This window comes from Haliotis rubra, unplaced genomic scaffold, assembly GCF_003918875.1.
Source record: "Haliotis rubra isolate DU_JTF1 unplaced genomic scaffold, ASM391887v1 Scf1700, whole genome shotgun sequence".
Taxonomy (NCBI): Eukaryota; Metazoa; Mollusca; class Gastropoda; order Lepetellida; family Haliotidae; genus Haliotis; species Haliotis rubra.
Window position 1 is genome coordinate 39,468 of NW_025765671.1, and position 10,316 is coordinate 49,783.

Here is a 10,316-nt window from a genome sequence, read left to right on the forward strand (position 1 = left end):
AAAAGAACTTGAAGGAACGAGAAAAAAATTGAAGTAATGATAAAATACTCGAAGAAGTAAAATATTCAGAAGCAAAAAATATTTATGCTACAAAAGTGGCAGCATTAGGCTTTCGTAGCATCGGTATATTTGCCTCAGATGCCTCCTTAAAACTGCTCTAAATACGCCCACGTCAAGTACAGCGTCCCGCACACTGATATTTACTCAGTTTATTGATTTATTGTTTCAAAAGCAAATTTTCCTGACAACTTTATCAATACCTACTAAGAAAATTGACAAATGTCGTAAGACTCAGGTCTTACAACATTCTAATTAACATCTGGACACAATCATTTCTTATATCCCATGTCACGATAACTTCAGCTTCTGAGTATACTTACACCTGAGAGAGCCCTGGCGCTTTTGGGCTTTTCGGTCTTCTTTGAGTCATTTCTTGACAAACGACAAGGTAAATCTTTACCATTGTATTCAAAGTTAGAAAATCGAATGTTTTCATTACATTACAGCTGGCACAACTTCATACCAAGGTTCGGGATATTCTTCGGTTCACAAAGTGTCATGCCTGATGTGGAAAATACACAGATGAGAATAATGGGCGATATCTTTGAATTTATCTTCCCTTCACTAATCCGCTAGGTGCGCTGATCCGGACGGTCCAACCTTAAACTCCCAGCGTATGTCGTATGCGAAATGGGAGCTGTACGTGTTACTATTACACTTAGAGACAGTTAACCAGTATAACCTTCACCTTCACAGGTAACGTTCACGCTGGTGCATGGACAGTATGTCGTTTCCCTTTTACGATGACATATCAAGCGTTATGTCCTGAAATATTTATTCCACGATTCTATGATAAACCTGGGATAGCCATGGTTGCTTATATTGCAATAATGAATCGCGAAATGGCCGTTCAAAGCGAGGCGGTGGAATCAGCTGATCGTTTTCAGGTCATGTTTGTTGACGCTTTGCAATCGGTAATTTGAGTCTGGCACTAGATGTATGAACATCCCACTTTTAAACCTGCAGTGAATTTTCATTGTATATGTACTCAAATCTCTTTCGTATGACGGCCGATTAGGCTGCATTCATGTAATTCAGTGCGACAGGGAGCTGATGTGAAAGTCTTGTTATGCAACGTGTGAACTTCGTCGGGTTGTATATAATTGGATTTTTGACAACAAAAATATTTAGCAGGTACAGGAAGTGAGAAACAATGGTCATGTAATTGTAAAATAACAGTAACGGACATATTGTGTCAATCATCACCTACATGTAGCCAATGTTCAAATACGATAAACATGGGCATAACTGAAATCTACGTTTTTATATCTGTAAGGGTTTGTGGTGCATGGAATATAGAATACTGTATGGATAAATGGTGATATATATATATATATATATACATGGATATATATTGCAAATTTCTACAATGACTGCATTTTAATTATACTGAATTAAGGATATACATTAAAATGTTTTGTTTAATTAATTTTGAATAGAAGGATAATGATATTAAAATATTCGTTTATACAATGTAATATTTCAGACACAGAAGAAGCAATACTACTACTCGGAAAAGTACATATTCCAGGGCTCTTTTCAAATTCAATGTTCCATTAAATAAATAAAAAAACCAACATATTCATATTAATAATAAATTTCAATCTCTATAATAAATGGCACTGTTAAGTGTTGTAAACATCAAATGGTTTACATTTTACTGCAGTGTCTACATACAGCTTGATTGTGGGGAGATTTAAAAACAAAATGAAATCAGATGTGTGAGGAACTGCTGATGAAAACGTAATTTATATATTAATACCTAAATGTTACATTCTACACGGACTTTCTTCAATCATCAGGGATGTGTAATAATCACAAAGACCTTCAAGGGGATACCCGTTGGTTGGAGGCTTATCTCCAATTTTATCACAATCGATGGGTGGGAGCATGAGAACTATGTGTAAGATTTGAATGCGGCAATAGCTGAAGAATTGCCGTTGGAAATAGCATAAGGGTTTGATAATATATATAGTGAGTTTTCATTATTTCATAGCTGCTATTAAACAAACGATGCTTTTCTAAACTAAAAATCACCGCAAGACATGTGTCAGTTAAAGGTTTTTCGTCGTAAACGATCGTTTTTTTCAATGAAGATGTAGCAGGGCAACGCGTATGCTGGGCTCTATCTTTACATTAGCAAGTTGTCACAGCTCACATTGAGTCGGGAGCCAGACCGGAAGCGAGAAGTTGGACCATCGCTTATATCATTTCAAAAAGAGAGTTATCGCCCCTCGCAACAAAAAAATCGCCCATTGGTAATTCCAGGAGTAAGTTCACAGAGTAACTCGAATCATCTTGAGTGTTCCAGGAAAAGGATGATGGTGAACTACCTGAGTCACCAAAACATGTAGACGGTGATCACACAAGTATCAATACCAACATCTGGGAGCTCAAAACAACGTAGACGGTTGTTATGACACTACGGCTACTCTAATCGTGAACTGACAACAGGCAGACCACAGAAGACTGGAGGCAATGAATCACTACCGCCAAGTCGATAAACCGACTGAAACCGGTACAACCAGAATATCCCGGCGTGGAACAAACACAGCGACTACTGTCATAGATATGGGACAAACACAATTTGCCACTTCTGAAATATACTGGAATCGAATGATTGACATTGACATCTTCTTAAATCTTTCCACAATGTCTTCGTATTAATACCGATAATACATGAACCATACCTTTAAAACTACTCCTATCACATGCGTCAGCTTCTCGAGTCTTACTTGTCGTCAGAGACAACTAACGGGACTGGAGCAAAAGCTCGCTTTCCTGGCCGATGCATGTCAAATAATACTGTGCTGACCGCACCTTAACTCACATACCAACCTTCCTGCACCTGAGCCCGCTGAGCTACCTGCACCTGATACCACTCAGTAACCGAACCTAGAAAAATGTGCTACCTGTTGCTTCCGCGACCCATGCGTTTCTTACATTAACAGTTACCTCACAACATTGAGAGGTAGGTCCATAGATCACCTGGACATTCACGTCAACACTGGGACGTAGAAATCTCAGTGAATTGTAACAGGAGATTGTGTTTATAGTTTTAGCAATAAAGTTTTGTATTTGTGACTTCGAGTTGTTTTTTGTGTTCATTAGTTTATGTGCTTGGGTTACTTATCCAAGCAGTTGGTCTGTTTAGGGCCTCAACAGTCTAGCTTTCAATACAATAGCCCTCAGCTTCCTATTTGATTAATATTATGTAACTACAGCTTTCCTCCATAGCACTTGCACACTTTTTTAGTCACACTGCTAACAACTCTGCACAGGACAAGCAACTCAGCACAGCTCAGGTTAGACATTTACTTTATATTAACCTAAATAGAATCTCAACTATCCATTAAATATGTTATAAATAATATAAAGTGTTGTAAATATTACTATTTTATATCAAGTAGCCAATGTACCTTTTAATTAATCAATATGAAGTGTGTAAATGTATGAATGTGTGAGAGCATGATTTGATTGGTAGTTTGAATGTAATGGTGAACAAGAAGTTTCTTTCTACATTATTAATTGTAGGCATAGTAAAATATTGTACTTATTATTTGTTTTAGGAATGCATTAACACAGAATACTTGTGTGGGTATATAGGCACACCCCGGTGTCACCCACAGGGTATGTACATATTATCTTTTATCATGTATGTAATTATCTATGTGTGATTTAAATATCACCTCTATGATCATTTAAGTTGATCATTTGCAAGTTAAATTACAACCATTATGTAGTGTTTTATACATCAGTGGTAATAAGAATAACTTATTATGAACTAGTTATGTGTAACTGTACTTGTTGCATGTTTAGATTTATGTATAGCATTCTTTCTTATATTACAGGGTGAATGACTGATCAATTGAATGACTGATCATTTGAATGACTGATCAATTGAATGACTGATCATTTGATTGACTGATCAGTTGAATAGTTGATCCATATATATGACGATGATGAAATAAACGTCACCTCACAAACACACCCGCAGCTTGTCATTATTGACTCACCCCTGCAACAATGGAGCCCCCAGTGAGGAACTGACGTGCTATACAGGACACCCACATCTTGTGATTATTCATGGATCATATCCACTGTAAGTTGTGCATTCCTTGATGCTATGATTTCCTCCCCAGCTATACAAGTGTGCAGTCAGCAGTGACATAGAACTTTCACCATGTTGTGAATTGTTGTGACGTCATAGCTTGTGATTGCGATTGACATTCTAAGCTTTGATAAACAAACTTTACGGAAGCTTCCTTCATGGACATGGACATGGACATTACCAGTTGCAACTGATTGTTCTCCCACCATGTAAGATTATTACTCCATTGTTTTCTGTGTACCTGTAAACTGATTTTTCTTATTTCATCCTTAAACTTTACATCTGTAATTTACAATATGTAAAATGTTAGTTATTCACTAGTTCATTGTACTTGCCCTGCTCATTACAGGATATTTGTGTTACCCTGTCAGTCATTAACATGCAACCTTAGTTAAATGCCTTAAGTTACTTAGTACTACAATAAAGTTGTAGTTGTCAAGTCTCATATATTTACACACAGACATTTATTTGTACATCAGGCCTTAGTTTATTTTATGGTACCATTTATTTATTCTGACTTACCAAACCACGTGGTGTTTATCCCGTCACAGCTTCTTATTGTTTGATTTACTTAGCCTTAGATATACTTTAGTTATTCTTTGTTCAGTTCTCTTGCATGATTGGGTGAATGAACCAAACATGTAGTTAAAAAAAAATACACAAAATCAAACAACCTAAATAAAAACCAATAACTAATTGATTAACTAAAATCTGATAAAGCTAATCTAGTGTAAGCATTTACAGGTATAGTTATTCAACTTGGTTATTGTTTGGACTGAGTGACGGACGGTACTGCTCACCTTAGTATATTACCTTTAACAACTCACTTGCACATCGCTCACTTTCGTTATCTACCGGCCTAGTGATGTATGGTTTGTTTTCTTGAAATATAATTGTGGTTGTATATACAATTTGGGTTATTTGTCCTGCTCACATATGTGACCAGTCTTAAGGATATAATTCAGATTTGGCTTACGTTGCTTTCAGTATACATTTTGATCAGGTGTCTGTTCTGAATTTCGAGGTTGCCGTTGTGTACTTCAAACGCTTGTTTTGACCGACCTATTTGCCTTTATCGCGTGTTAACGTACGGCCGTTCGAACCACTTGCGGCACATTCTCGGTTTACATACGTACTTGATTGTCTAACATTTTTCAATCAGATCCTCATCTTCTTATTCGCCACATGACCTTCAATGGTCACGTGTGTATTAACCTGGTATGCCCTACCATTCTGCAATGAACTATTGCTCTTACGTTATCAGCAATAACGCCAACTTCTCAAATGGATATATTCCATTAGTTTGTTTTTGCTTCTTCTTTATTTCTTTTCTTAGTTCTTCCTCTGGCATTGTGTCAATTAACACCATGGAGTTAAGCCAGGAAGAAATGGAAAGCATGCTAACTGCATTTAAGAAGATGGGTCTCCATCCTAAAGTGGAATCACCCGAAGATCTTAAAACCTGGATACAAGGTATCTCACAAAAGGAACATCCTATTAAACAGGAGGAGAAACATGGAGGTCAAATACCAGCATCACACCGTGATGTTACGTATCAACACTTTCCTAAACTTCCGGTATTTAGTGGCGAATCAGGAAAGGACACAGACTATGACCACTGGATCTACGAGGTAGAATGCCTCATAGCAACCAAGACTCATAGTCATGACGTCATTCTTCAAGCAATTCGGAAGTCACTCAAAGGAGAAGCAGCTATCATATCTATGAAGCTTGGACCACATGCAGATTTCCAAGAATTACTTCACAAGCTGAAGAGTGCTTTCGGAACACTACGACGAAGTTCTGCTCTGATGTCAGAATTTTATAGTGCCTGTCAGGCAGAAGATGAGGATGTCGCAACCTGGAGCTGCCGTCTAGATCGACTTATGTTCCATTTATCCAAACAAAAACCTTTATCCCAGGCGGAACAGGACGATATGCTGCGCACTCGCTTATGGGATGGACTCAATCCGTCATTGAAGACTCTAGCCGGCTATAAGTATGATTCCATCTTCAGTTTTGATGAACTGCGCTTGTGCCTCCGGGAAATGGAGTTTGATCTGAAGAGAGGAAAGTCTGACATCTCCAAGACCAAATCAAAGTCAAAGACAGCTACGGTTAACATGGCAACGCCATCTGAGCCCAAGGAATCTAAGAACGAATTAACAGAGTTGAAAGCTATGGTTAAGGAGCTACACACTGGAATGACTGAGTTACAGGAACAGCAACAACAGCTCTCCGCCAAGTTTTTCAGCAGCAAGCTCAGTTTTCCTTACGTGCCGGGCCTACTCATGCGGACACAGGGAAGAGGAAGGTATAACAATGGAGGAAGAAGACACACTGGCAACTGGACTCAAGCTTCTATGGAAAGGGGCAACAGCCAGAACCAACCTAATCAGTTTGGCCTTTCACCTCCAACCTACCAACAGAATAACCCCAATTCATCAGCACCATTAGCTCCTCCAGCGACAGGATTTCAGCCAGCTTTGGAGTCAGAGTTGCCTATCTGCTGGAGATGTGGCTATCCAGGACATCTTTCTTATGGATGCAGAGTCCGTCATGGATCACATGCGACGCCCTTTAAACTGGCCCAGGCCTATGGGGGGCCACCCTTTAGGTTTCTGTTCGCGTCCAGAAGTGATGTTCCAGATGGTTTGGTTGGAAGCTCTCACCGAAGTAACTATCTGGATAGAAGACACACCTGTACAGACTTTGTTAGACACAGGTGCTACTGTATCAGTGATGTCACAATCCTCCTACGAAACGTATCTGAGCCACATTCCTCTCAGTCCACTTGATGATATACTTGATATAGAATGTGCAGGAGGGGAACAATTACCATACATGGGATATGTACAGGTTGGAATCAAGACTACAGGCAGTGGCAATTACAATGGAGCCTTATCATGTCTAGTGCTGGTAGTCCCTGACACAAGGTACAATGGAAGAGTGCCTGCACTTTGGGAACCAACATACTTTCAAGGCTTCTCGACAGCTGTAGGGATACTGTCGGTGTTCAGTTCTTGCAACGAAAGCAAGGCTTCATACTCCATTGTACTTGGCTTTTCGTACCATGGTTCTCGTGAAAAACAGTTGGCAAAGTATGGAAAACTTGGACTCGTAAGATCTTCGAGTTATGTAACATCAGGATCCCCTGGTAACAGTACTGCCACCATTAGAGGACGTCTTAGCAACGGATTGTTTTTACCCACAGGTCTGCGCCCTCCTTCAAGCCACAGTCAACTCAGCTATACCAAGCGACCTTGACATTGCCCCAGCAATCATTAAGTATGAGTGTGATACTCCAACAGAAATAGAAGTGCATGTCTCTAACATCACAACACAGACAGTGGTTATCCCCTAAGGCTTTGCTTTGTGAACTCCAGCCAGTCGTAGTTACGGATTTGCCACCAGGAAAACCAGTGGACTCTGACACTATCCTTAACCAAGTGGAGATAGATAAAGAAGGCCTCTCACGTGAACAGATCGCCGATGGTCTTGATGTAATCTTGAAGTTTAAGGATATATTTTCAAAGAGGGATGATGATCTAGGCAACTGTTCCATGGTAAAGCACAGGATAGACTTATATGACGACACACCATTCAAACAGCGACATCGTAGGATTCCTCCAGCTATGTATGAAGAAGTGAGGACTCATCTTCAGGAACTTATATCAGCTGGAGTCATTAGAAGGTCTCACAGCCCTTGGGCCTCAAACGTTGTATTAGCAAAGCGGAAAGATGGACGTCTGAGGCTATGTATTGATTTTCGCGAGCTAAATGTTCGGACCATTAAAGATTCCTATGCACTCCCTCGTATCGAAGAACTCCTTGAATGTCTTGGTGGAAATACATTTTTCTCGGTGCTGGATATGAAGAGTGGCTATCATCAAGTGGAAGTCGAAGAAGAACACAAGCAAAGAACGGTTTTCACAGTTGGACCACTTGGATTCTTTGAATTTAATAGAATGCCATTCGGACTTTCCAACGCACCTGCGACATACCAGCGGCTAATGGAGAAATGCCTTGAGGGACTGCACTTAAAGATATGCTTGATTTATCTGGATGACCTGATAATCTCAAAACCTATGAGGAACATGTGGAGAGGCTGGAGCTCGTCTTCCGTAGGTTGCAGGAATGCGGACTCAAACTGGCTCCAAAGAAGTGCAAGTTCTTCAAGCGCAAAGTCAAATACATAGGATACATTGTTTCCTCAGATGGCATTGAGGCAGACCCCGAGAAAGTATGCAAGATTAGAGACTGGCCCACACCATCCAATCCAGAAGAGGTTCGGAAATTCCTTGGTTTTGCTGGCTATTATAGGAAATTTGTTAAGAACTTTTCAAAGATTGCCAGACCACTCTCAGAACTCATGCCAAAGTCAGCATCCAAGAAGTCGAAGTCCAAGCATCACTCCAACAGCATTGACTGGAAATGGGGTGAAGAACAACAACAGGCTTTTCTGGAACTGAAGACACAGCTTGTCGACACCCACCGCATACTTGGATATGTAGATTTTTCAAACCTTTTGAACTTCACATCGATGCCAGCACTCGTGGATTAGGAGCAGTATTATACCAGGAGCAGGAAGGACAACTGCGAGTGATTGCCTATGCAAGTAGGGGTTTGAACAAGTCTGAGAGAAACTACTCTGCACATAAGCTAGAGTTTCTGTGTCTGAAGTGGGCAGTCTCGGAGAAGTTCAATGACTACTTGTATGGACATGAGTTTGCAGTTGTCACAGACAACAATCCTCTCACCTATGTTCTAACCACTGCTCGCCTTGATGCTACCGGTCATCGATGGTTGGCTGCGCTCTCAGCATATTATTTCAGCATCCGGTACAGGCCAGGGAAGAACAACATTGATGCTGATGTCCTGTCAAGACTGCCAGACAAATTACCAATAGAGGAATTATCGACTGACTCTGTAAATGCCATATGCAATGTCACCCAAGTACCAAACCTTGTGGAAAGTATCTGCATGTCAGCCCAAGTCATAGAGGAAGAGGATATTGACATAGATGAAGACAAGTGCGACATCAATGCCAAGGACTGGGAAGATCACAGATGAGAGATTTGTCTCTGTCTACTATTATTGATCACTTGGAAAGCGGCACCAGACCAGATAGAAATCAATACATTGGAGACAGTCATATGATCTCCTTCATCAAGAACTTTCCACAGCTGAAACTTCACAGGGGAGTTCTTCACAGGACAACTATAACAGACCAGGAGAACATCTTCAACTTGTCCTACCTAGCAGATGTAGAGGTGCAGTGCTGCACAGTTTGCACGACAATGTTGGTCATCCAGGCAGAGACAGAACACTTTCTCTCTTAAGGGAAAGGTTCTACTGGCCTGGAATGACCAAAGATGCTGAAATGCATGTACAGTCCTGTGATCGCTGCATTAAACGGAAGACTACTACATCTCGAGCACTGCTAGTGAATATTACCACATCACAGCCACTTGAACTTGTTTGCATGGACTTCCTTGGCTTAGAAACATCTAAAGGGGGTCAGCAATATGTTCTCGTGGTTACTGATCACTTCACTAGATATGCTCAAGCTTACCCATGCAAAAACACCACAGCAAAGACAACAGCTGAGCTATTCTTCAACAACTTTATTGTACATTATGGCCTACCAAAGCGGATTCACTCGGACAAAGGAGCAAACTTTGTGGGTACACTGATGACCGAGCTTTGTAAAATGTTGAAAATCGAGAAATCCTCAACCACGCCATACCATCCAATGGGAAACGGGATGTGCGAGCGCTTTAACCGAACGTTGTGCAACATGCTAGGAACCTTGGATCCAGACAGCAAGAGAGATTGGAAGACACATGTCGGTCCGCTGGTGCATGCTTATAATTGCACTCGTCACGAGTCTACAGGCCAGTCTCCCTTCTTCTTGATGTTTGGTCGGCACCCACGGCTTCCTGTCGACATAGCATTTGGGCTTGACATTGAGCCAGGCAAGCCAAAATCTACATTGAAGTACACGAAATCCTTACAGGATAGGTTAAAGCAAGCATACGATCTTGCAGCAGAGATGGCAACCAAAGCTCAGGAAAGGCAGAAAACCCAATACGATCAGAAGGCTAGAGCAGCAGTACTGGAGACTGGTGACAGAGTCCTTGTG